The sequence below is a fragment of the Marmota monax genome, unplaced genomic scaffold (assembly GCF_021218885.2).
Source record: "Marmota monax isolate L192 unplaced genomic scaffold, Marmota_monax_Labrador192_F-V1.1 WCK01_AAM20220418_F8-fsc00138, whole genome shotgun sequence".
NCBI classification, from domain to species: Eukaryota; Metazoa; Chordata; class Mammalia; order Rodentia; family Sciuridae; genus Marmota; species Marmota monax.
Window position 1 is genome coordinate 238,717 of NW_026692763.1, and position 23,427 is coordinate 262,143.

Genomic DNA, 23,427 nt, shown 5'->3' on the forward strand with positions numbered 1-23,427 from the left:
ACTTATAGTACAGCTAAAGTACATATACAAAAAAAGTTACTGGAATGCTCGGAATAAGATTGTTTTGTTGTTTTTACCTTTTTTACAAGGTTTTTTTCCTCCTTTGAGATTATAATGAACATGGTCACACCACAAGTAAAGTCAGAAGTAGGATTGAGAACGCTCCAAAGGCTGATTTGGTCATCCGAGATCATTAAAAGTAGGTGACCCTTAACAATATGTACAAAATTATAAAATTAAATAAAAATACAAACAAATTTTCCTTTTTTAAAGTACTTTTTAGAAGTTTTGGTTCTTTTTTCCTCCCCTATTGCAAATTCACGTTGTGATTTTGGTTGGGTGGTGAAGAGCTCGTGTCATCTGTGGGTGGCACTGCCCGCGGTGGGTGGGCAGGCAGGCAGGCCTCTCGAAGGTGACCACATTTAGATTCTGAGATGGGAAGTGGAGGGTAAATAGGTCACAGAGGCCTTTTATTTTTAGTTTAACTTTTCCTTTTTTGCTGTCTAGTCATCCTCATTGGTCTTCTGCTTCTTGGTATCAACATCATCATCCTCGTCATCTTCAGCTCCCTGTTTGCCCATAGCTGCCTCAGCCTCCTCATCTTCATCTCCATCCTCTTCCTCACCATCTTCCTCCTCCTCCTCTTCCTCACCACCCTCTTCCTCTTTTTCATCTATCTACCTCATTGTCAGCCTCCTGCTCCCCATTTTCCTCATTAGCATTCCCATTAGCAGGGACGTCTCTTCCATTCTCTGCCTCCTCCACAACTTCCTTTTCCTTTAAGTCGTTGGTGGTGATTTCAGAGCTAGTGTCCATGGCTGGCCGCGTCTAACATGGTGGGGCACGCCTATGATCCGATGCAGTGTGTTAAAAAGGAAACTAGAGTTCAGGGACTCTGGCAGTAAAGCTGCCGGAGTCAGTGGCAACCGGCAAGTGGGGAGCTGGACCCAGGAACAATGCAGAGATGGCTTTTCAGAGCAGCCAGTCTAAATACACAGTCTTAAAGTTAGTCTACCTAGATTGCCATTTATTCACGTTCTGCTGTTTATTATTGGCAGTGTGGTTTCAGGCAGGCTGCTTCGGGCCTCAGTTTCTTCTTCTATAAAATAGAGATTATAATGGTACCTATCTCAGGTTCTTATGAAAATGAAATGTGGCCATGCATGTAAAATGCTACAATGTTTCATCCATAGTAAATCGTTACTAAATATTACTGTTTTTATTATTACCATTTAGCATTTACCACTTTTGTTTTATGGAGAAAAACAGTGGTTATGGTGCCATATCTAACGTGAGAGGCCAAGGAAGCTTCCCTAATGCAGTCCTACCTGGAAGAAACTTGTACTTGAATATTTGTTTTAAAAAAAAATTCAATTAAGATGTACATATAGGGGCTGGGGTTGTGGTTCATTGGCAAAACACTTGCCTCTCACACATGAGGCATTGGGTTTGATCCTCAGCACCAATAAAAATAAATAAAGATATTAAAAAAAAAACATGTACATACAGATATGGATTGGATGCTTTCTGTGGGAAAACAAATGGGATACCCAGGACCTCAGTTTGGCAATTCTGAGGGGATACTTTTCACAGTATTATGTTGTGCACAGAAACCTTGTGCTTATGCAGTGATTTTTTTTTTTTTTTTGTATTTGACTAATTATGGGAATGACATCTGAGTTAAATTTTGATATGAGGGGGAAGGACACCTCAAACAGAGGGAATTTCAAGTACAAAGTCATGAGTGCATGGGAATTTGGAAGTAGTTCAATATGGCTAAACTGTAGGATGAGGGAGTGACTGCTAAGAAATGAGAATAAGAAGTTCAATTATGAAGGACCTTGTTTGCTACATAAATACCTTTAGATTTTATTTGAGTCTAGAAAGCTATTGAATGCATTCAAACAGATGATTAAGGGCCAGGCACGGTGTTGTATGCCTGTAATCCCAGCGACTGAGGAGCTGAGGCAGAAGGATCCAAGTTCAAAGCCAGCCTCAACAACTTGGTGAGACCCAGTCTCAAAATTTTAAAAAAAGGTTAGTAAGACTGGGAACATGGTTCAGTGGTTCAGTGCCCCTGGGTTCAGTCCCTAGCACCAAAACAAAACAGATGATCAAAATGATCATATTTCTCTTTAACTGCTCAGGGAGTTGTAAGGATGATAGTTTGAAGTTGAACAGATTTGAAAGCTGAGAGAAGGGCTGGGGATGTGGCTCAAGCGGTGGCGCGCTCGCCTGGCATGTGATCGCCCAGGTTCGATCCTCAACACCACATACAAACAAAGATGTTGTGTCCGCCGAAAACTAAAAAATAAATATTTAAAAAAAAAAGAAAGCTCAGAGAAGATAGCTGTAGCAGTCTAGGTCAATGCTACTCCTTTTGTGAACCCAGACTTTATTATAGATTCACAGTGATGAATAAATATATATCTTCAGTTTATCCCATAACTTGTACAAGGCTCATCTCTAGACATTTAGGAACTTTTATGGTAATTTGACATGGTTCACGGTTTATAACCTTTGCTGGGTCTTCATTGTTCTCTAGCAAGTATTAAACTTGTCTCAAGTCATGTCTCTCCATTGCTCACTTGGCTATTTCAAACCTCCACGACTTTTGTCAAGTTCCTACTCCACCTCTTCCTCACTGTCTATGGATGACTTCATCTGCTATTTTATAGAGAAAGCCAAAGGATGCAGGAAATGGACAGCTTCCTGTTCCACCCACAGACAGACTTATATTAACATACTTAGCTTTCTTCTACTTTCTGACCCTGAATCCTGTTCTCTTTCAGTTGTTCCAAGGGCTTTGGTCCATTTATTACCTTTTTCTCCTTAATTTTCAACCTTTGTCTTTCTCAGGACTTTCCTGTTAGCCTAAATTCATCCCTAAATTCAACTGTCATCATCTTCTAGAGTACCAAACTAAAATTTTTTCTTTCCCTTCAAAGCCAGGTTTCTGAAAAAAGTAGTCTTCAATCACTATCACTACTCCTTCACCTTTAATTTATTGTCAGTCCACTGTACAATCATTTCCACATATACCATATAGCTCAAACTGCTCTGACAAATAAATGACCAGTGTTCTTTTAATTAGCAGTTATGTGCCAGATCCAAATGGCACATTTCAGTTCTTATGACCTGTGTTGCATATATCAATAGTTCATTCATTTCCAATTGTATTCATATATTGTAACTTAAAAATCTCTTCACGTCTTAATGGACATTTGAGTTATTTCTAGTTTTTAACAAAATTGGAATGAACATTTATTACAGATCTTTGTATAGAGATAAACTTTCATTTCTTTTGGATAAATATCTAGGAGTGTAATGGCTGGGTCAAACTATTTGAAATTCATTAGAAACTGCCAAATTGTTTTCCAAAGTTATGAGGTTCCCATTAGCAAAGTATGAGAGTTCTAGTTGCTCTGCATCCTTGTCAACATTTGGTAATGTCTTGTTTTTCTCTCCAATTTTAGCCTTTTTTAGAAGATATATAGTGCTGTTTCATTGTGGTTTTACATTTCCCTAATGACTGAAGATGTTTAGCATCTTTCAAGTGATTAGCCATATGTATATCTTTTTGGTAAAGCATCTGTTCGAGCCATTGCTCAATTTTTATTTTAATTCTTTATTTCCTTAATTTTAGTTTGTTTTTGTTGTTGTTGTTGTTATTTTTAGTACTAGAGATTGAATCTAGGTGCCTACACATGCTAGACAAGCAAACTAATACTAGGTTTTGAACAATTTTTCTTTTTTTGTTTGTTTTTTTAATTGTAGATGGACACAATATCTTTATTTATTTTTATGTGGTGCTGAGGATTGAACCCAGTGCCTCACACATGCTAGGCAGGCGCTCTACCACTGAGCTACAACCACAGCCCTTGAGCAATCTTTCTAATAGTATGCGCACAAGTTGTCTTTCAGATGTGTGATGTGAAAATATTTTCTCCTACTTTGTAGTTTGTTTATTTATATATTTATTGGTACTAGGGATTGAACCCAGGAGTACTTTACCACTGAGCTACATCCCCAGCCATTTTTCTTTTCTTTTCTTTTTTTAAATATAGTTTTTGAGACAAGATCTCACTTAGGACCTTGCTAAATTGCTGAGGCTGGCTTTGAACTTGGGATCCTCCTGCCTCAACTTCCAGAGTGGCTGGGATAACAGGCATGTGCCACCACTCCCATTTTACTTTGTAGTTTTTTTTTTGTTTGTTTATTTGTTTCAATAATTTAAATAGTGTCTTTTGCAATACAGACATTTTAATTTTGGTGAGGTGCAGTTTATAGGTTTTTCTTTTAACAAATCATGTTTTTGATGTTACATTTAAAAACTCTTTGCCTGGCTTAGATGAAGATTTTTCCTGTTTTCTTCTGAATGTTGTATAGTTTAATGCTTTGTGCTATAGTCTCTGTGTTTCAGGTTTTGAGTTAATTTTTTTTTTTTTTTTTTTGGTACCAGGGATTGAACCCAGGAGCGCTTTACCACTGAGCCCCCCTGCCCCTTTTTATATATATATATATATATTTAGAGACAGGGTCTCTCTGAGTTGCTTAGGGCCTTGCTAAGTTACTGAGGCTGGCTTTGAATTTGGATCTTCCTGCCTTCTGCCTTGGATCCTCCCAAGCCACTGGGATTACAGGTGTGCGCCACTATACCTTGCATTGAGTTAATTTTTGTATTAGGTGTGATATTTAGGTAGAGCTTCTAATTTTTTTTTTAAACATATGATTATCCAATTATTCCAATCCCAATTGTTGAAATCTTGGCTTTTTTCCATTGGTTTATTTGCCTTTGTAGTTTTCTGAAAAAAATCAGTTGGCATATTTACATTTATTGTATTTCTTCTTTAACCTATAAAATATACCAAAGTACATTTTAAATTTTCTAAAGTGATATTTTCAAGTTACTACCTTGTGATATAATTTTGTTGTGATTAGAATACATGATCTGTATGATTGATATAATTTTCTTGGGAATTTGTTGAGATTTACCTTGTGAATTTACAAGTGATCAATTTTTATAAATATTCTGTTGTGTTTAAAATGTATCTTTATCCTGAAATTGTTTAGTGTAGTGTTTAGTATATGTCCACTAGATATTTATTAATTGTTTTATTTAAATATTATAAGCCTTATAAAATAAGCACATCTTATATGCATAATTTTATATGCATAATTGATAAACATATTATTAAAACCTATTACTCCAGTGCCTTCTGTCAGTTTTTTTAAAAAATATTTTTTAGTTGTAGATAGACACAATACCTTTACTTTATTTATTTTTATGTGGCACTGAGGATCAAACCCAGTGCCTCACATGTACTTGGCAAGCACTCCACCACTGAGCTACAACCCCAATCCCACTTCCGTCATTTTTTGCTGTATGTATTTTGAAGCCCTTGTTAGGTTCATGTAAATGTAGAAGTTATATCTTTCTATTTTATTGAGCCTTCAAACTATGTACTTGTCTTATCTCAAACTCTTTTCCACAAGTTTGTTTGATCTCTTATAATGCAGTACTAATGCAACTTCCACTTTTACTTTTTTGAAATTAATTTAAAAATTACAACTGTAATTTATATGCAGCAGACCTAAGTATTCATTTTAATGAGTTTTGGCATAGCACCATTCCAATAAAGATACTGAACATTTCATCAGATTTCAGCCAGACTTCAACCAATATTTCAAAACCCTTGGGAAGTTCACTTCCACCATGTATCCCTTTCCCAAGTGCTAGACAATCACTATTTTGGTTTCTGTTATCTCTGATTAGTTCCCCTTGTTAGATTTTATATAGACAAAATCATACAATATGAATGTACATACTTTTATGTGCTTCTTTCACTCTCCATGTTTTTGCAGTTCATCCATGCTGCTTGCATTTATCAGTGTTTGGGATTTTTTTAAATTACAGAATCATATTCCATTGTATGAATATAGCATGATTTATCCATCCTGCTGTTTCAAGTTTAGGATATTCTTATCTCAGTCTCTTGGAATATATATTTTCTCTGAGGATAAAAATCTAGGTGTGAAACTACTGGGTTGTAGAGTAGATATATATTTAACTTTATTAAAACCACTGAACTGTTTTCTAAAGTGGTTTTACCAGTGTGCGTCACTGCCAACAAAGATGAAAGTTCCAATTCATGGCATTTTCTTGGAACATTTGATAGTCTTTGAATGTACTCATTTTAGTGTGTGTGAAGTGGTATCTCATTTTGGATTTAATTTGCATTTCCTTGATGACTAATGGTGTTTGGTTCATTTTCATATGTTTATTGACTCTTTGTATCTTTCTTTGAAATGTTTGTTCCAATTTCCTGCCCAAGTCAAAAAATTGAGTTATTATTATTATTACTACACTGTCTGATGTTATTTTTCTGAGCACTAGTCTTTTTTTTTTTGATACCAAGAATTGAACCCAGGGGAACTTAACCACCGAGCCACATCCCCAGCCCTTTTTATATTTTATTTAGAGACAGGGTCTTGCTGAGTTGCTTAGGGCTTTGCCTGGCTGAGTACTAGTCTTTTGACAGACAAATATATTCTGAATATTTTTTTCCTTGTCTATAACTTGTCTTTTGTTTTTGTTAACAGTAACTTTTGATGCAGAAATGCTTATTTTGGAGAAGTTAGATGTGTCAATTTTTTCCTCTAATTTTTAGTGCTTTTTGGTCTTTAAATCTTTGCCTAGTTCACAGTCATGAAAGTGTTCTCCTTTGTTTTTTTCGATAGGTTTCATAGTTTTTATGTTCAGATCACTTTCCATTTCATACTAATTTTGTATGTGGAGAAATAGAAGAGTTTGAGGAGTTTTTATTGTTTATGTTGAGGTAGCCTCCCCCCTTTAAATACTGATAACTTACTCTCACAAAAACTTTTGTTAAATGACTTTCTTATTGAAAGCTTTAATTTGTTGTGGACATTCAGTTGACTATGTTAATAGAATAATAGAATGTAGTTCTGGACTTTTATTCTGTTTCATTGGTCTTTTGTCTATTGTAAATATTACAAACCCTGCTCTAAAGCTATAATAATCAATACAATAATATATTATTGTATATTAATAATATATAATCAATATAATAATCAATTGTATTGATTATTATAGCTTTAGAGCAGGGTTTCTCAATCTTAGCACTATTGCCATTTTGGACTGATAATTCTTTGTTCTGGGAGGCTATAGGGTATGCAGCATCCTTGGCCTCTACCCACCAGAAGTGCTAGTAACATCTCTCTGATTGTAACAACTAGCAAATGTCTCCAGACAATGCCACATACCCTCTAGGGAACAAAAATCACCCTTGGTAGAGAACTGCTGAAATTAAAGTAACTGTTTTAGTCAGCTTTTTCGCTGTTGTGACTAAAGGATCTGACCAGAACGATTTTAAAGGAGGAAATTTTTCAGGGCTCAGGGTTTCAGAGATCTTAGTCCATAGAAGGCCACCTCCATTCCTTGGGGTGTGAGGTGAAGCATGTGTGAATTCATGGCAGAATGTGTGGCAGAGGGAAGCAGCTTAAGTGAGATCAGGAAGCAGAGAGATGTCTCCACTCTGTGGATACAAACTATATACCCAAAGCCACAGCCCAATTCGCCCCTCCTCCAGCCACATCCTACTACTTCATTTATCACTGTTAATTCCTATCAGGCTGATTGGGTTAAGACTCTGACAATGCAATCATTTCTCCTCTGAACCTTCTTGCATTGTGTCACATGTGAGCTTTTGGAGGACACTTCACATCCAAACCATAACAGTGACTCTTGAAATCAGACAGTGCAATTCCTCTAAGAGTGTTTTTTAAGTTATTATTATAGAAACTTTTCATTTCCATATCATTAAAGAATTGTCAATTTCTGTGAAAAAAAATTCTGTTGGTGACCAGTAAGACCCTCCTGAACTGTCTTCAACCTTACACTCAATTAAGATACCTTGTTACTTGAGGTGGATCTTTGTCATGCTGTATCCTACATAAAGCCCCTTTGAGAAAGACTCAGCAGACTGGGTATAAACTCTGGAGCTACAAATTCTCAGACTTGTAATTAATCAAACTATTTTTAACCAGTGAAAATTTGGTAAAAGATTTTGTTTTTTTCTTCTTACCCCTTTCAGATGCCACTTTGTTCCTCGCTGATTGTTCCTCAGGGATGAAGAGGAGTTGAAGTATTTTTCTCTTTTAGCAAGGGATTGTCTTTCTTTCTTTCTTTTAGTTTATTTACATTCTATGAGTCCTCAACTTTTCATATACAGCCACCTAACTAACTAACCAACCAACCAACCAACAAAAATTATTTTTTATTTGGTAAGGAAAAACATTGTTTCTTACTTCATCCTAACTGGAAATGGTTAACCAGTTTTCTTTGTTTAGTGCTTTTAAACTTCTTTTTTTACTTTCAACACTTCCATGTGCTTATATTTTATGTGTCTCAGGTAAACGTTGTATACTTGATTTTAAAAATCTTGTTTGACAGTCTTTTAAGTGAAGTACTTATCTGTAAATGTTATTCATGAATACTGTCATCCTACTGTATCTGATGGATTACTTTCAGGACCAATTCACAGATATTCAAGTCCCTTATATAAAAATGGCATAGTATTTTGCTTATAACTTAAGTACAGCCTTCTGTATGCTTTAGATCACCTTTAGAGTACTAAAGTACCTATAAAAGTAAATTCTATATAAATAGTTGTTTGGGAGTAATGACAAGAACAAAAAATGTCTGTTATCTGTACATGATTAGTAGATGCAGTTTTATTTTTCCTGAATATTTTTGATTCATGGGTCATTGAATCCCTGCATACAGAGTCCATGAATACTCAGGGCTGATTGTATTAATCCTTTAAGTTTTTTTTTCCTACAATCTTATTCATATATTCCATATGTCCTGCCTTTCATATTTTTCTCTTTATTTACCTTCTTATGAACTGCTTGAAATTTCCACCTCTATGTATTTGAAAGTTTCACACCTTATTTTGTTCTTTCAATTGCCCTAGAAATTTTAACATGTATATTTAAAGTCTATAGGTAAAAAATATTGTCTGTTTTCATATCTACTAATAGCTTCCTCTCCTCTTCTTTCATCTATTTTTCTCCCCTGTTATATTTCTTAAAGCATATTGCAAATACTTCATATTCCATTTTTGCATTGGAAAAATTCTGTCTTTGTTGATCCATTTCTGTTGTTTGTTATTGTTCATTGTCTTTTTGTTCCCCCATGGGACTTCTACCATGGACCCTTTTTTATTTTTTATTTTGAGACAGGATCTTGCTCAGTTACTGAGACTGGCCTCTAACTTATGATCCTGCTATCTCAACCTTCTGAATAGCTGCGATTATAGGTTTGTGCACCTACTTGTTCATTGTCTCTTACTTAAAGGAGTTTCTCTCTCTGGAGATTTTTTAAAATTTTGTACTCATGGTTGCTAGTACTTTGTTAGAATATTTTGAGGCTGGAAATTAGATTTTCTTTTTTTTTTTTTCTTTTTCTTTTCTTTTTTTTCAGAAGTGATTTGAGTGTCTAGAGTGTCTTTGAGTGTCTGTTTTTGAGTAAATATTTGACTTGAGGTTTTCCAGGCCAAACACTAGGTTGAATTTTAGCCCCACAGGGGTGCAAATTTATGTTTAAGAATTAAGTAGAGACTGTTTTTGTTTTACTGTTCTACCAAATGCTTATTCCTGTTATCTCTGGAGAATTATTATTATTTTTTCCTTCCAATCTCAACCACTAAAGATGCAGCCTTGCTGGGTGGGGGTGGGAGTCTTGGCATATTTATAAAGGTGTTGGTAATCCAATCTGTCTTCCTGCTAGGGGCTCCAGGTGGTTTCCTGACATCTCAGCAAGTAACCCATTAAAATCTAGACTTTTGTCTACCAAAGATTGGCCAGTAACTCTAGGGAAAACTCTGGCTATAGTGTTACTCTGGTGAATTTATATTTTCTTCTTATTTCTGCCCTCCAGGAATTCCTTTGCCTTCCCCCTGGGTTTGCCATATATTTTAAAAGATCCAGCATCTTAGGTACATTTTTCAAACTAATTTACTTGTATTTGTTGTATCTTTGGGGAGTTACCTCTAAGCTATTTTTGAAATGTTACAAGGTATGTTTTAAAGGGAAAAGTAAAGTCTATATTTAGCCCTGTCTCCAAGCTTGGAATGTTCTTCCCTGGTTTCAACTGTGGTAAGCGCATCCTCCTCTTTCACTTTCCATGTGCTGCTTTTGTAGGTATTCTTTTTTGGTTCAATTCCCATCCCTATCTGTACCTCAGACAGAATGAATTGCTTATTTTTGTTTCTATACTCTGTAATGTATATTTTTCTTAAAGGACAGGCATCTCTATAGACATAAAATAGAGAACAGGATTTTATTTATTTCTAGCCTTAGAACATAACAATCATTCTCTTAAATTTGTTGAATCAAGTTCTCCAAGTTCTTATAACTAACTCTTAAAATTTTAAGCTCCTAGCTAGAACCTTTATAAATTAATTTGCAGTTAGTTTTCAGAAAGTAACTTTGAAAGCAGTTAAAGCTTATTCAGCATGTTGAAGTTAATTTATTTTGGTATTTGGTAAATTGCTTGGGTTGGTCACATTTAAGGAGGGATTAATGTATGATTAAAGTGTTATCTGTCTTACAATCTCCAGAGGGCCTATGATGGAATAATGTTTGGAACTGGTACATCCCAATTCTGAATCTTAACTCACTTTAAAATTGCATACTTTGTGACTGGAACACCAAGGGGAATTTTTGCCTTTGGGCTTTTTTTTTTTTTTTAATATTTATTTTTAAGTTGTAATTGGACACAATGCCTTTATTTTACTTATTTTTATGTAGTGGTGAGGATCGAACCCAGGGCCCCTCGCACGTTAGGCGAGGGCTCTACCGCTGAGCCACAACCTCAGCCCCTGGTTGTTATTTAAAAAAAAAAAAGAAGAAGAAGAAGAAAAAAAGAAATAGAGAAGTTTCCCCAGTGACCTTGATTACTGTGTGTGTGTGTGTGTGTGTGTGTGTTTTGGCAGGGGACTGGGGGGGTTGTTGTTTAATGTTGCCTGAATTTAAATTCTTTCTATGGTCAATTATACAATCGTTTTGTGGCTAAAATAAATGTGATCTACAGGGCTTTGGTGTCTCTTGAAGAAGCTGATTTATAAACACATTTTTTTTTTTCTGCCCAGCTCCCCGCAACCATCACATATTTGGGCATATATAGATGGGGAAAAGAGTTAAACAATAGTGCAAAAAGAGAGATGAGAATATTTCCTGATAGAGAGCCAAAAGAGGTTGGTGAGAAACCAACTAATATAGTGGTTGGGATAAAGTAGAGAAAGCACAGGTCAGAGAAGAAGGTAAGAGCAAAAGCCAACACCAGAGGATGTGAGGTGTACCGACACCTAGCTAGCTGGTTCATGATGCTCAGGGGAGTATATGTCATTAGGATATTTCTTGCAATCATTCACATTCCATAGTTTAATAAACAGTGTTTTTCCTCTTTGGTGGTACATAAAATAATAGCATGTTTACCATTGGTGACATGTTAACAGTTAATGAAATGTGATATAATTTTATGTTGCTTATAAGGAATATTGGCTGTATTAGCCTGTTGATACTATTTGATTTGGCAGATAAATCAATTTTTTAAAACATCCTGAAACAGACTGTCAGCACTAAATTGATACAGACAACTGACTCTCATATTCATCCAGGAGAAAGCTCCTTTCTCTAAGGAGATTTGTGTGAAACTAGCAACTTTTTGTTAAAGGTACACTGCTGAACAGATTGCCTTTGCAGTGCCAGAGAGTCCAAATCAAATGCAAGTAATCTCTAGGCAGAAATGAAAGTAACATTTCACTGCCCCTTTTCTTTGTGGGGCTATGCTATGTCTTTGAAGCCTGTGTGAATTATTAGGCAAGAACAACTTGTATAGCAACTTCTTAGCATTGTTTAGACAAAATCTCTGTACAATTTGTGCCTCAGGATCATCTGTTTTATTTTCTTGAATCTCTTTGGAATTTTGACATAACTATTGAGCCTTCTGACTTTCAAAACTGGATGTTGGAATGAAAAATGCTTCAACCTGAAAACAGTTAAATTTTCCTCTTGCTTTGGATGCTGTAAAGTCTGGAGCCAAATGTGTACCTTCCTCTGTTAAGGACTTTCTTAGCTTATATGTGTGGGGTACAGACCACCTTCTAGGGTCCCCATGCACATTTCATAAGTTTTCTACCCTGATTTCCTTCTTCCTTCTCTTCCCCTCTTCTCTCTTAAAATCTTATGTTGCATGCTTTCCTCTTAGCTACCTCCCATCTGTTTTGGAATAGGGTTGTGTATAAATAAAAGCTAAAAACAACAAAATAGACAAAATCTATGTTTTAACATTTCCCATATAGTGAAAACAGCAATTTGAAACTGGTAAAGTAAAAAGTCCATTTTTTTCTTTTTTCATATGTGTAATAAATGAGGTGATATTTTGAGGAAAGGAGAAATTTGTTTTGCTAACAGTTGTGATGGTTCTGTATGTGGGTCTAAAAAGAATTGTGACCTTTTTCAAGTTATTTCTCATTTATTTAGAGATATTGGATTTTTATTTTTAAAAAAGTGATAATTAAAAATTTGGGTGGTTTTTTAAAATATTCATTTTTCAATTGTAGTTGGACACAATACCTTTATTTCATTTATCTATCTCTATGTGGTGTGGAAGATCGAACCCAGGGCCTCGCATGTGCTAGCCAAGTGCTCTACCGCTGAACCACAACCCCAGCCCTTGGATGGTTTTTAAAGTTATTGTCTTAGTCCATTTGCACTATAAGAGAAATACATACTATAAACTGGGTAGCTTATAAATAATGGAGATTTCTTTCTCACAGTTTTGGAGCCTACATGAAGTCTAAAATCAAGACACCAGCAGATTTGTTGCCTGGTGACAGCCTGTTTCCTAGTTCATAGATGGTACCTTTTCACTGTATACTCACATGGTATAAGAGGGAAGATAACTCTAGGGGCCCTTTTTGTTTGTTTGGTGGTGCTAAGTATCTAACCCAGGGCCTCATGCAGGCCAGGCAAATGCTCTACTACTGAGCCACATACATCCCCAACCCTTTTATAGGGTCATTAATCCCATTTATGAGAGCTTTACCTCATGACTAATCATCTTCCCAAGGCCACATTTCTTATCATTGGTGATTAGGAATTCAGCATAAGATTTTGGGGTTTATGCAAGCATGTAAATCTCTGTAATGGTTAGTGTTGGATTATTTTACTTTATCTTTTCTTTTTTTGTATTCTTGTGTTCTTTTCTTTCTTTTCTTCCTCCTCCTCCTCCTCCTCCTCCTCCTCTCCCCCCCCCCCCAGGGGCTCTTAACCACTGAGCCATATCCCCAGCCTTTTTTTTTTTTTTTTTAAATATGCTTTATTTAGAAACAGGGTCTCACTAAATTGCTGAGGCTGGGTTTGAATGCATGATCCTCCTGCCTCAGCCTCCCGAGCTACTGGGATTACAGGTGTGTGCCACTGTGCCTGGCTGAGAGCTATATTCTTTTCTAACAGAAAAGGGTGCTTTTCTTCTAATATTTTGCCTAAGAATGGAGAAGGTGGCAAGAATATGTTAGTGTGCTTTAAATTGAAAGTTAATTATAATTAAAGACAGAAACTATGGTTTATAGAATAGTGGAAGGAAAGAAATGGAGTGGAGAGGGTTAACTATCATTGGTACACCAATTTTATTCAAATATTTGTCTTCTAACCAAATTGAGTCCGAAGTGGTAATTGGATTCATCTCACCATTTTACTCGCTTTTGCCTATAAAGTAACACGAAAGATGGAGAATCACATTCGGTAATGTAAACCAATGAATTAGATTCATACATAAATAAAATTATGCTAGTATAATACTTACTTTATGTCAAACCAGTCTTTTTAAATTTGTTTCTTCTTTTTGGGGCTTGCTTTTGTTCATATCCATGTCTTTTCTCTCTTCTCTTTGTTTTGCACTTTTCTTTTGTATACTAGATACAGATCTCCTTTCCCCATTTTCTCCTTCCTTCCCTTGTTTGCCAGCCTTTGGGGGGATAAGTCACTCCTGAGAAGTCATTGTCTTAGAATAGTTAACTATTCTAAGTCTGTTGGGTTTCTGGCACTTCCAGTTAATCTAAAACATTAATCTAGAGATAACTTTAGGTATGTTGATCAAATTTGATGTAGCAAATACTTAAACTTTGCATTAATATGAAGAGAATTAGTAAGAAAGTGTTTGGGAATTTTAGCTTCTTCTTGACAATAATGTGTTATAATTCATTCATGTTGGAGATCATAGACTAACTCCAGATTTTCATGTTTTTATAACATTACTATAATAGGTCTCTCTTCTGTAAGCTTTGAAAGAAGATTAATTCTTTTTAAGAAATACAGATTCACAGAAAGTTCCACTTCTTTCTCAAGCATGTTATAGCTGGAATTTTTGTAACAGTATTCTTACAAGTATATTTTACCTTTAAAGTATATATTTGTTATTTCAACACTGAAAAGAATAAACAAAGAAACAAAAAAGTGGCTTCAAGAGCATTGTTCATAACCAGTAAGACTCACTAATGTTTTCTACAGCATTTCCAATGACACATGACTGGCTGGTGGCTTTCAGTTTCAGGTCTTGGAGACAATTTTTAAAAAACAACTGTGGCATTGGATTATTAATGTCTCTATTCATTCATTCTGCTAAAATTATGAAGTAGTATACTGCTTCAATCCAGGAAGTATTGTATATCTCTCTACATTAGCTTTTACTCCCAGAAAGTATGTATGATTTTGTTTTGTTTTGTTTTGTTTTGGTAAAGAATGAGAGTTTGGGTCCTTGCATATCTAATAGAAGGAAATTAAAATTTAGTTATTAAAAGATTTCCAAATAACATGTATTTTTTTAAGCATTGAAATAAAAATGATTATAAAAGTCTCCTTTGACTATATTATAAAGCATATTTAAAAAAATAATTAGTAGACTGTTTTTTAGATTAGTAAGGTTCACAGTAAAACTGATTTGAAACAGGGTTCCCATGCATCATCCCCCTGCCACACACAGCCTTCACAATCAACATCTTGCTCCATTGTGATATGTTTGCTGCAGTTGATAAACTAATATCTGTCACTCACAGTCTGTAGTTTACATAAGGGTTTTCTTTGTTATGTATTCTATGGGTTTTGATAAGCATAGACATACATCCACCCTTAAAGTATCAAACACAATAGTTTCACTGGCCTAAAAATATTCTGTCCCACCTATTCATTTCCTCCTTCTCCCTAAATTTATGGAAACCACTGATGGTTTTGCCTTTCCCAGAATGTCATATAGTTGGAATTATATGGTATGTAGCCTTTTTTAGTTTGGCTTCTTTCACTTAGTAATGTTACTTAAGGTTCTTCTATTTCTTTTAGCGACTTGATAACTCATTTCATTTTAGCTCTGAATGATATTCCATGTACGGATTACCACAGTTCAACTCTTCACATACTGAGGGACTTACTGGTTGCTTCCAAGTTTGGATAATAATGCCATTACTAATAGTATTAAGTCATTAAAAACATCCATGTGTAGGTTTTTGTGTGGACATAGTTTTTAAGTTCATTTGGATAAATTCCAAGAACCATAATTGCTGGATTATATGAATATATAATCATTTATGTTTCCTGCTCACATCCCGTGTGGGCAGTGGGAATGAGGTTCCCCTTGATGGAATGGGCTGACTGAGAAATAAAAGCTAAGAGAAATAAAATGGCAAAAAACCCCACAGAACACAGAAAGTAGTTTCAAAAGCCAGGGCGGATGGGTAAGCTGACTAGAAGGATCCAGCTTCTGACACAAAGGAGCCCACACCTGCTTTATTTATATAGGGAGATTCTATTGAATATTCTTCACCAACAGAGGATAAAGGTGGGGGCAGGTAGGCTGCTCAGTTCATAAAGACTTATGCCTATCTCCGTTGTTACTATGAGGGACCTTTCTAGCAGAGCAGAGGGGAGGGTCACATGCATTGGGTGGTTTGTTACTGCAGGAGAGCCACAGGAAATTCCCAATGCCAGGCCTATCCCTTCATGGCTTCCATGCCAAGAGAAAGTCCTCATGTATTTCATGGATGGCTTCCTGCATATATTCATACATGAATAAATATAAACCCAGGGGTGCTTTACCATTGAGCTACACCCTGTTCCTTTTTATTTTAAGACAGGATCTTGTTAAGTTTCTGAGGATTTAACTTAGTTGCTCAGGTTGACCTCAAACTTGTGTGATCCTTCTGTTTTAGCCTTCCAAGATGCTGAGATTACAGGCACATACCACTGTGCCCAGCATGTTAATCGTTTTTTTAAAAAGAAATTACATAGGACAAACCAAAATCTTCCTCTTGGTAGCAAAATTCACCCTGGTCCAGGAAATGGTTGAAGAACCTTTGGAGGTCATCCCACCTGTGGTACTAGTAACTTTTATCACTATTGTTATCTCTTTATTCCAGGATTACTTTAGTATTTCTGTAGTTGATCTCCTTATTAGCAGTTTCACCCACTTTCCATTTTATTTTTGAACTTATTTAGATGCTTATTGGAAGATTAAACGGGATGATACAAGTAAGATACCTTACATGGTACCAGACTTAGGGTAGTCATTAAATATGTGATTTGTAACACCCTCTCTGCCTTATTCCTTGAATTGTTTGTTAACAAAGTTCATCTGTAGCCCTAGCAAAGCATCAAAGGAATTCTGGTAATAGACATCAGCCTTCCTTCCCAAATTTATGATACACTTTAGGGTTCTGTATTCAAGTTGAACATCACTAATCTGAAAAATCTGAAATCCAAATGCTCTTGAAATCTGAAACTTTTTCAAATGCTGACATGATGTTTGAAAAGTTTCAGGTTTTTAGATTGAAGATGTTTGACTCAAATATTCCAAAATCTGAAAAACTTTGAAATCTAAATACTTCTGGTTCTAAGCATTTTGGATAAGGGATAGTCAACCTGTATAAATTCTTTTTATTGTAAATACCATGACATAAAATTTATTACCATAACTATTTTTTAAGTATAGTACAGTAATCGTTAGCTTTAGGCACATTATTGCATAACAGATCTCTGGAACTTTTTCATCTTGGAAAACTGAAACTCTACCCATTGAATAATAACTCCCCATTTTCCCCCTCCCCTCAGCCCTGGTAATATTCTACCTTCTGTTTCTAGGAGTTTGATTACTTTAGATGCCTCATATAAGTAGAATCATGCAGTATTTGTCTTTTTTGACAGGAATATTCCACTTAACATGATGATCTCTTAAGATCATCCATATTGTACCTTATGATAGGATTTCCTTCTTTTTAAAGGCTGAAAATTATTCCGTGTGTGTGTGTGTGTGTGTGTGTGTGTGTGTTACATTTTCTTTATTTCATTTATTTATATGTGGTGCTGAGAATCGAACCCAGTGCCTCACACATGCTAGGTAAGCACTCTACCACTGAGCCAAACCCCAGCCCTTGTTACTTTTTCTTTATCTATTCATCTGTTGATGACAGATGCTTCCAGCTGTTGGCCATTATATTTTCCATGATGACTGGAAAATTTTAACCAAAATTGCACAGGCATTCCAGTTTCTCCATATTCTTTTTAGTGCTTGATACTTAGTTTTTTGATAGTGGTTATTCTAATGAGTGAGAAGTGTTATCTCATTGTGGTTTTGATTTACATTTCCCTAATAATTTATAATGTTGAACATCTTTTCAAGTGCTTGTTGATTTTTGCATATGTCTTTTGGAAAAATGCCTAGTGCTTTCGTCTAAGAGTTTTATTGTTTCAGGACTTACATTTAGGTCTTTAATCCATTTTGAGTTGATTTTTGTATGTGGTATAGGTAGGTAACCAACTTCATCCTTTTGTGTGTAGATATCCAGTTTTCCTGTATTATTGATTTTTAACCAGCAAAAATTGTCAAGTCCTTTGTCCATTTAAAAAAATATATATTATTTTTTTTAGGTGTAGATGGACACAACACAATGCCTTTATTTTTATGTGGTTCTGAGGATTGAACCCGGATCCCGCCTGTGCTAGGCGATCGCTCTACCGCTGAGCCACAATCCCAGCCCCTCCTTTGTCCATTTTTAATTGGATTATTTTGTTGTTGAGATATATAAGTTCCTTATCAATATTCTAGAATTTAGCCCCTATTTCTTACATATTCTAGAATAAGCTCCTCGTAGTTTGCAAATATTTTTTCCCATTCCATAGATTGCCTTTTCATTTTGTTGTTTCCTTCACTGAGCAGAAATTTTGAAGTTTGATGTAGTCCTACTTGTCTATTTTTTTTGCTCTTGTTGCCTGTACTTTTGGTTTCATATCCAAGAAATCACTGCCACCAAGTCCCATGTTGTAAAGCTTTTCCCCATGCTTTTGTCTAAGAGTTTTATTGTTTCAGGACTTACATTTAGGTCTTTAATCCATTTTGAGTTGATTTTTTTGTATGTGGTATAGATAGGTAACCAACTTCATCCTTTTGTGTGTAGATATCCAGTTTTCCTGTATTATTGATTTTTAACCTGCAAGTCAGCCTCTTCAGCAGAAGATCTATAAATTGCAGAAATTGTGTGTAGTATTTTGGGGCATGTTTGTGTACATAAGTCACTTTTGAAGAAGGAGGTCCATTAATTTTCTTCAGATTGTGGAAATGATTCCTAACCATCACACCTCTGGCCAAAGGCTAGAACCATGACAATCTTAAGAGGTAATTATTTAAATTTAGAGTTACCATTATGCCTGACTAGGGAAAATTATGGTTATTTTTGGAACATAGCACAGGGTAAATTCATGCTGCTAATGAAGTGGAGAAGTAGGATGCGACCAATATCAAGTGTAGTATTTGCAGCCACTTTAGTTTTTTATTTGTTTGCAGTTTCTTGGAGACAAGGTTGGAAGATCAGTATAGTGCACAAGATTATTGTCAAATATTTTGAAATTTTGTTGAAAACAAGACCAGATACCCAAAATGTTAGCATTAGTTGTTTCTAAAAGATTTCTCTGGTGTTTTTTGTTTTTAATTGTGTGCCTTTTATTCAAGGAGTTTGGTACCTTCAGGTAATCTCTTCACTTTTAGACTTGGATTTTTTTTATTTTTATTTTTTGTTTGGTACTGGGAACTGAACCCAGGAGTGCTTAGCCAATGAGCCACATCCCTAGCCCTTTTTAAGACAGGGTCTTGCTGAGTTGCTTTGGGCCTCGTTAAGTTGCTGAGGCTGGCTTTGAACTCGCGATCCTCCTGCCTCAGTCTCCCGAGCTGCCAGGATTATAGGCGTACGCCACTGCGCCTGGCACTAGACTTGGATTTTTAACAATTAAGTGATTACATTCTTAGAGGTAGTAATTATAAGTCAACATTAAATGACTTTTAGAAATTAAAATGCCTACCTCCCCCCCTCCACAATATAATCGCAAATATAAATAAATAAAAGAACTGGAAAAAAGTTCCACTGAGGGGTAACAGTATGAAAATGTATCTTTAGGTTTTATCCTGAAGCCTCTGTTAATCCTTAACTTGGGTGTATGATGGATATACTGGGGTAGGAAAGATAATTAGGTTTTATATTACCCATTATCAAGTTTGCAATCGATATTGACATCTCCAAACAAATTCTATGTCTCTAAGCAAATCAGCCTGAAAGAACATGTGTTAGGAATTTTTTTTTTTTAAATGTGTTAGGAATTCTTTATTCCTCATCATTGAAAGCTTGTCAGTTGCACACAGGGAAGCTTCCCCACATCCCAAAATTCATCCTGCATTTTTTTTAAAGCATTCCTGCCCCCCTTTTTAAAATTTTTTTTTTTAGTTGTAGTTGGACAGAATACCTTTATTTTATTTATTTTTATGTGGTGCTGAGGATCGAACCCAGTGCCTTGCACATGCTAGACGAGCCCTCTACCGCTCAGCCCCAGCCCCAGCCCCAGCCCCTCATCCTGCTTTTAAAATAACTCCTTAAATAGAAATGTTGCATCTGCAACATATTAATTCTGACTTCTGACAAGTTTGGCCAAAGAAAATATTTTTTTACATAACCTTGTGTTTTAAAAAATTATTAGCTACTAAGTATGTGTTTATGTGTATGTTTAGCATTATATATAAAATTCATTTGAGTTACCTGAATTCTAAGGAAATCTTTTGGCAAAATGCATCTTTACATGTCCCAGATGCCTAAGTATGAGTTTTCTGATAATATGTAAGTCCCACTTTTATGAGTTCCTTTTGTGTGAAATCAGGATGTCTCTCTGCCTTTGTGAATAGGAAGCTGGGAAAAGAGTAGGGTGGGGTTAAAAGGGAAGAACAATCCCCTGTGTTTCCTGCTGCTCTTCTTATTCCAGGATCAGTTTGGATGTGAGCTGAAATTGAAGAGCAGAATTTAATGTTGACCTCTAAAGTTGATGATCCAAAGAGGTTTATTTGTCTTCACTAAAGCCTGTCAGTTTTTGAATTGAGTAGAGTGCTCTTGGCTGTAAAAGCTTTGAAATGTAAACATTGAGGAAATAACATGTTTGTAATGACTAAGTAATATAAGATATGCAGGTGCACATCTTAGAATTTTCTCATTTATCCTAAAAGTTATATCTAAATAGTCACTTATGAGGGAATTTTTAACCATTACAATTGGTTTTACTGTGTAGTTTAAGACCAAGGTTTCTGTTGCGGCCCTTGTTAAAAGTGGATTAGTCGATTATAAAAACTGTGTATGCAAAGTCTGTTTACTTGGAATAATAGTCACATGGTATAGAAATAAGCAGCGGAAATGCTTATTTGTTTTATCATCTTCCTTTTCTCACACTTACATTGTTATACCATCAATTTTGCTGCTCAACATGTAAAAACTAGCTTATTAATAAATCTTCCATTTGTTTTCTGAATTATATATACCAATGAAATGACTTGATCTCTATAATCTAATTTTTTAAATTATTGGATTGAAAAATTTGTGATAACAGGATGGGTGGCTTACCCTTTGTTTATGTGATATGCCTAACACAGCACTTTGTTTATATACAAATGTCTTTGTATATAAATATCATCTTTCTTAGTGTAATACATGAATTACTTTATGGAGATTTTGGTTACTTTTTAATCAGATATATTTTTGGAATAGAGAAGAGTATTATTTGGGGGGATGCTGACAGGAAGTCATCTTTTTATCACATTCAAAAAGGAGAAGTTTCCTAAACTTGGTTACTATATAATTTTAAAATAGAGTCTAATCATTTATAGCAAATGCTTAACCAGATGTGTGCATCAGATGTTTAGTTCCCACTCCATGCTGCCAAATCTAAACTATCAGGAAGTAAAGAGACATCCATTTTTTAAAAGCTCTATCAGTAACTCTAATGTATTTTATTTTTCAAGAGTATATCTTGTGGTAGTTCTGTGGCATTTAGTCATTCTTTGTACAATATGGATTTTAAAGTGTTTTGTGTTTTGAACACAGGTCTTATGTACATTAATTATTTTAAATCTTACCTCTGTCATATTATCAAATAAGCATTAATTTTTTTGTGTGACCAGAAAGTAATAAACAGCTATGAAGAAAATATACAGAAGTAGCCACAGAGGGGAGATTTAAGAGTTGTCTAGTGGTCTCCAGATTCTTCCTTACAAGATAGCAGGCATCCTTTTCTGCCTAGCACAAAACAGATGTGAAGAAATGAACCATATCGCTGTACAGCTACTTAGGATTGTGAAGAACATCCATTAGCTCAGGATTTGAGGAAACTCAGGACTATTAAGTAAGCATACTGGGTTTATGTTAGATTCAGAGGCAGCAACTTGGCCTGTCACCGTTTGGTAGTTGTATGATTATAAGTACCTTCCTCAACCTCTCTGAGTATTGTTTTCTCATCTGTAAAATGAAAATAAAATAATTGATCCTACCATTTATCATAAAGGATTAAATGAAATACTTTATGAAAAAAGTACATAAAGGTAGGTCATCAGTAAATGCTAGCCGTCACTGGCCTATAAGGATGCAATAGGTTTCTTGAGTTAGAAGATAACTGTTTTATTGTGTCTAACCAACCCCTTCTCTGAAAGCTTTTGAATGATTGAAACAGGAAATAGAAAAGAAAAAAAAAATAGAGCCCCCTTAGTACCAGTCCAGAGAACAGCAATAACAGGGGTAAGTTCTTCCAGGCTTCTGTATTGCCTGGACTGTGCCTTGTCAGTAGGCTATAAGTTCTACACATTGCCTTTTGTATTTTTTTGCACTGCTGTTCCATGCTGTGTAGATCCATTTCAGTGCACTAAAGTTTAGTATTTGACTCATCAGAAAAGGTGATGTTGGGAAAACTGCTTTATTCTTTATTTCAAGTGCTTAACATTTTTTAATTTATAGATATATCATATGTTTTATGCCTTCCATACCCCTACCCTGTTGATACTATTCCATTAGCAAGTTTTTCTGACTCATATCCATGAAGTAGTTTACCACAACTGGCAAAGAAAGTTACTATTATTCTGTCCTCACCAAGGGCATTTTTCAAAGCATCACCCAAATAAATAAATCTAAACCCAAACAAGAGAGGAAAGTATATATATCTGTTTGTTAGGTTTACTCTGGAAAAATAGCTAGTGTTTGTTTTGTTATCACATTCTGAACTCAAATTTACTTATTTGGGATTTTTTTTTTTTTTAATAACTTAAGATGCAGAATAGGGGGAATGTTTACCTGGGCACTGTGTTACCTTTTGTGTTGTGGGGTGGGTATATTGGTTGGTTTGTTGAGATAATTTACTTAACATCTACAGCAAATTTCTCTTGTAATGGTCTCTGAATACTAAAATTGCCATTTTTCTTCATTAAACCATAATGATTTTATCTATCTATCTTGTAGCACTGGGGATGGAGCCCAGGACCTCACCTGTACAAGGCAACTGCTCTTACTGCTGAGCTGTATCCTAAGCTAAATTACGGTGGTTTTGTTTTTTTTTTTAATGTGTGAGCATATATGTGTACATGTGTATGTGATAAGACATTTGAATGGTTCAAAATTCAAAAGACATAGAAGGTTTATAAAATTTTCTTTTTCTTTTGTCTTCCCCAGGCACTGTTATCCTTTTTAGAGGCAATGAAAAACATGTTACTAGTTTCCTTTAAAGGAGTCTTCCTAGGAATCACACATAATTTCTTTTATACTTTATTGGCCCAAACTGAATCATACATCAGTAATAACTGAGAAGAAAAGGAAAATAAAGTTGTTTTTTGTGTGTGTGTGTGTTTTTTTTTTTTTTTCAGTTGAATGCATTTCTGTCTAGAAAAGAGTTGCAGTTCTCTTTCAGAGGAAGGGGGAAGAATATGTTATTAGATGGCAATTAGAAGTCTTTGCCTAATTTTTTTTGGGGGGTTGGGTTTCAGGGATTGAACTCAGAGGCACC

The 23,427-nt window shown here is 35.2% G+C and overlaps 1 protein-coding gene and 1 pseudogene across 3 annotated transcripts in view; one reads left to right on the top strand and one right to left on the bottom strand.

Annotated features, from left to right (window-relative positions):
• The window catches only part of Nlk (nemo like kinase), a 149,026-nt gene that overhangs the window by 24,920 nt on the left and 100,679 nt on the right, over positions 1 to 23,427 (top strand). The window lies entirely within an intron of this gene.
• On the bottom strand, positions 438 to 828 carry LOC124094190 (prothymosin alpha-like; annotated as a pseudogene).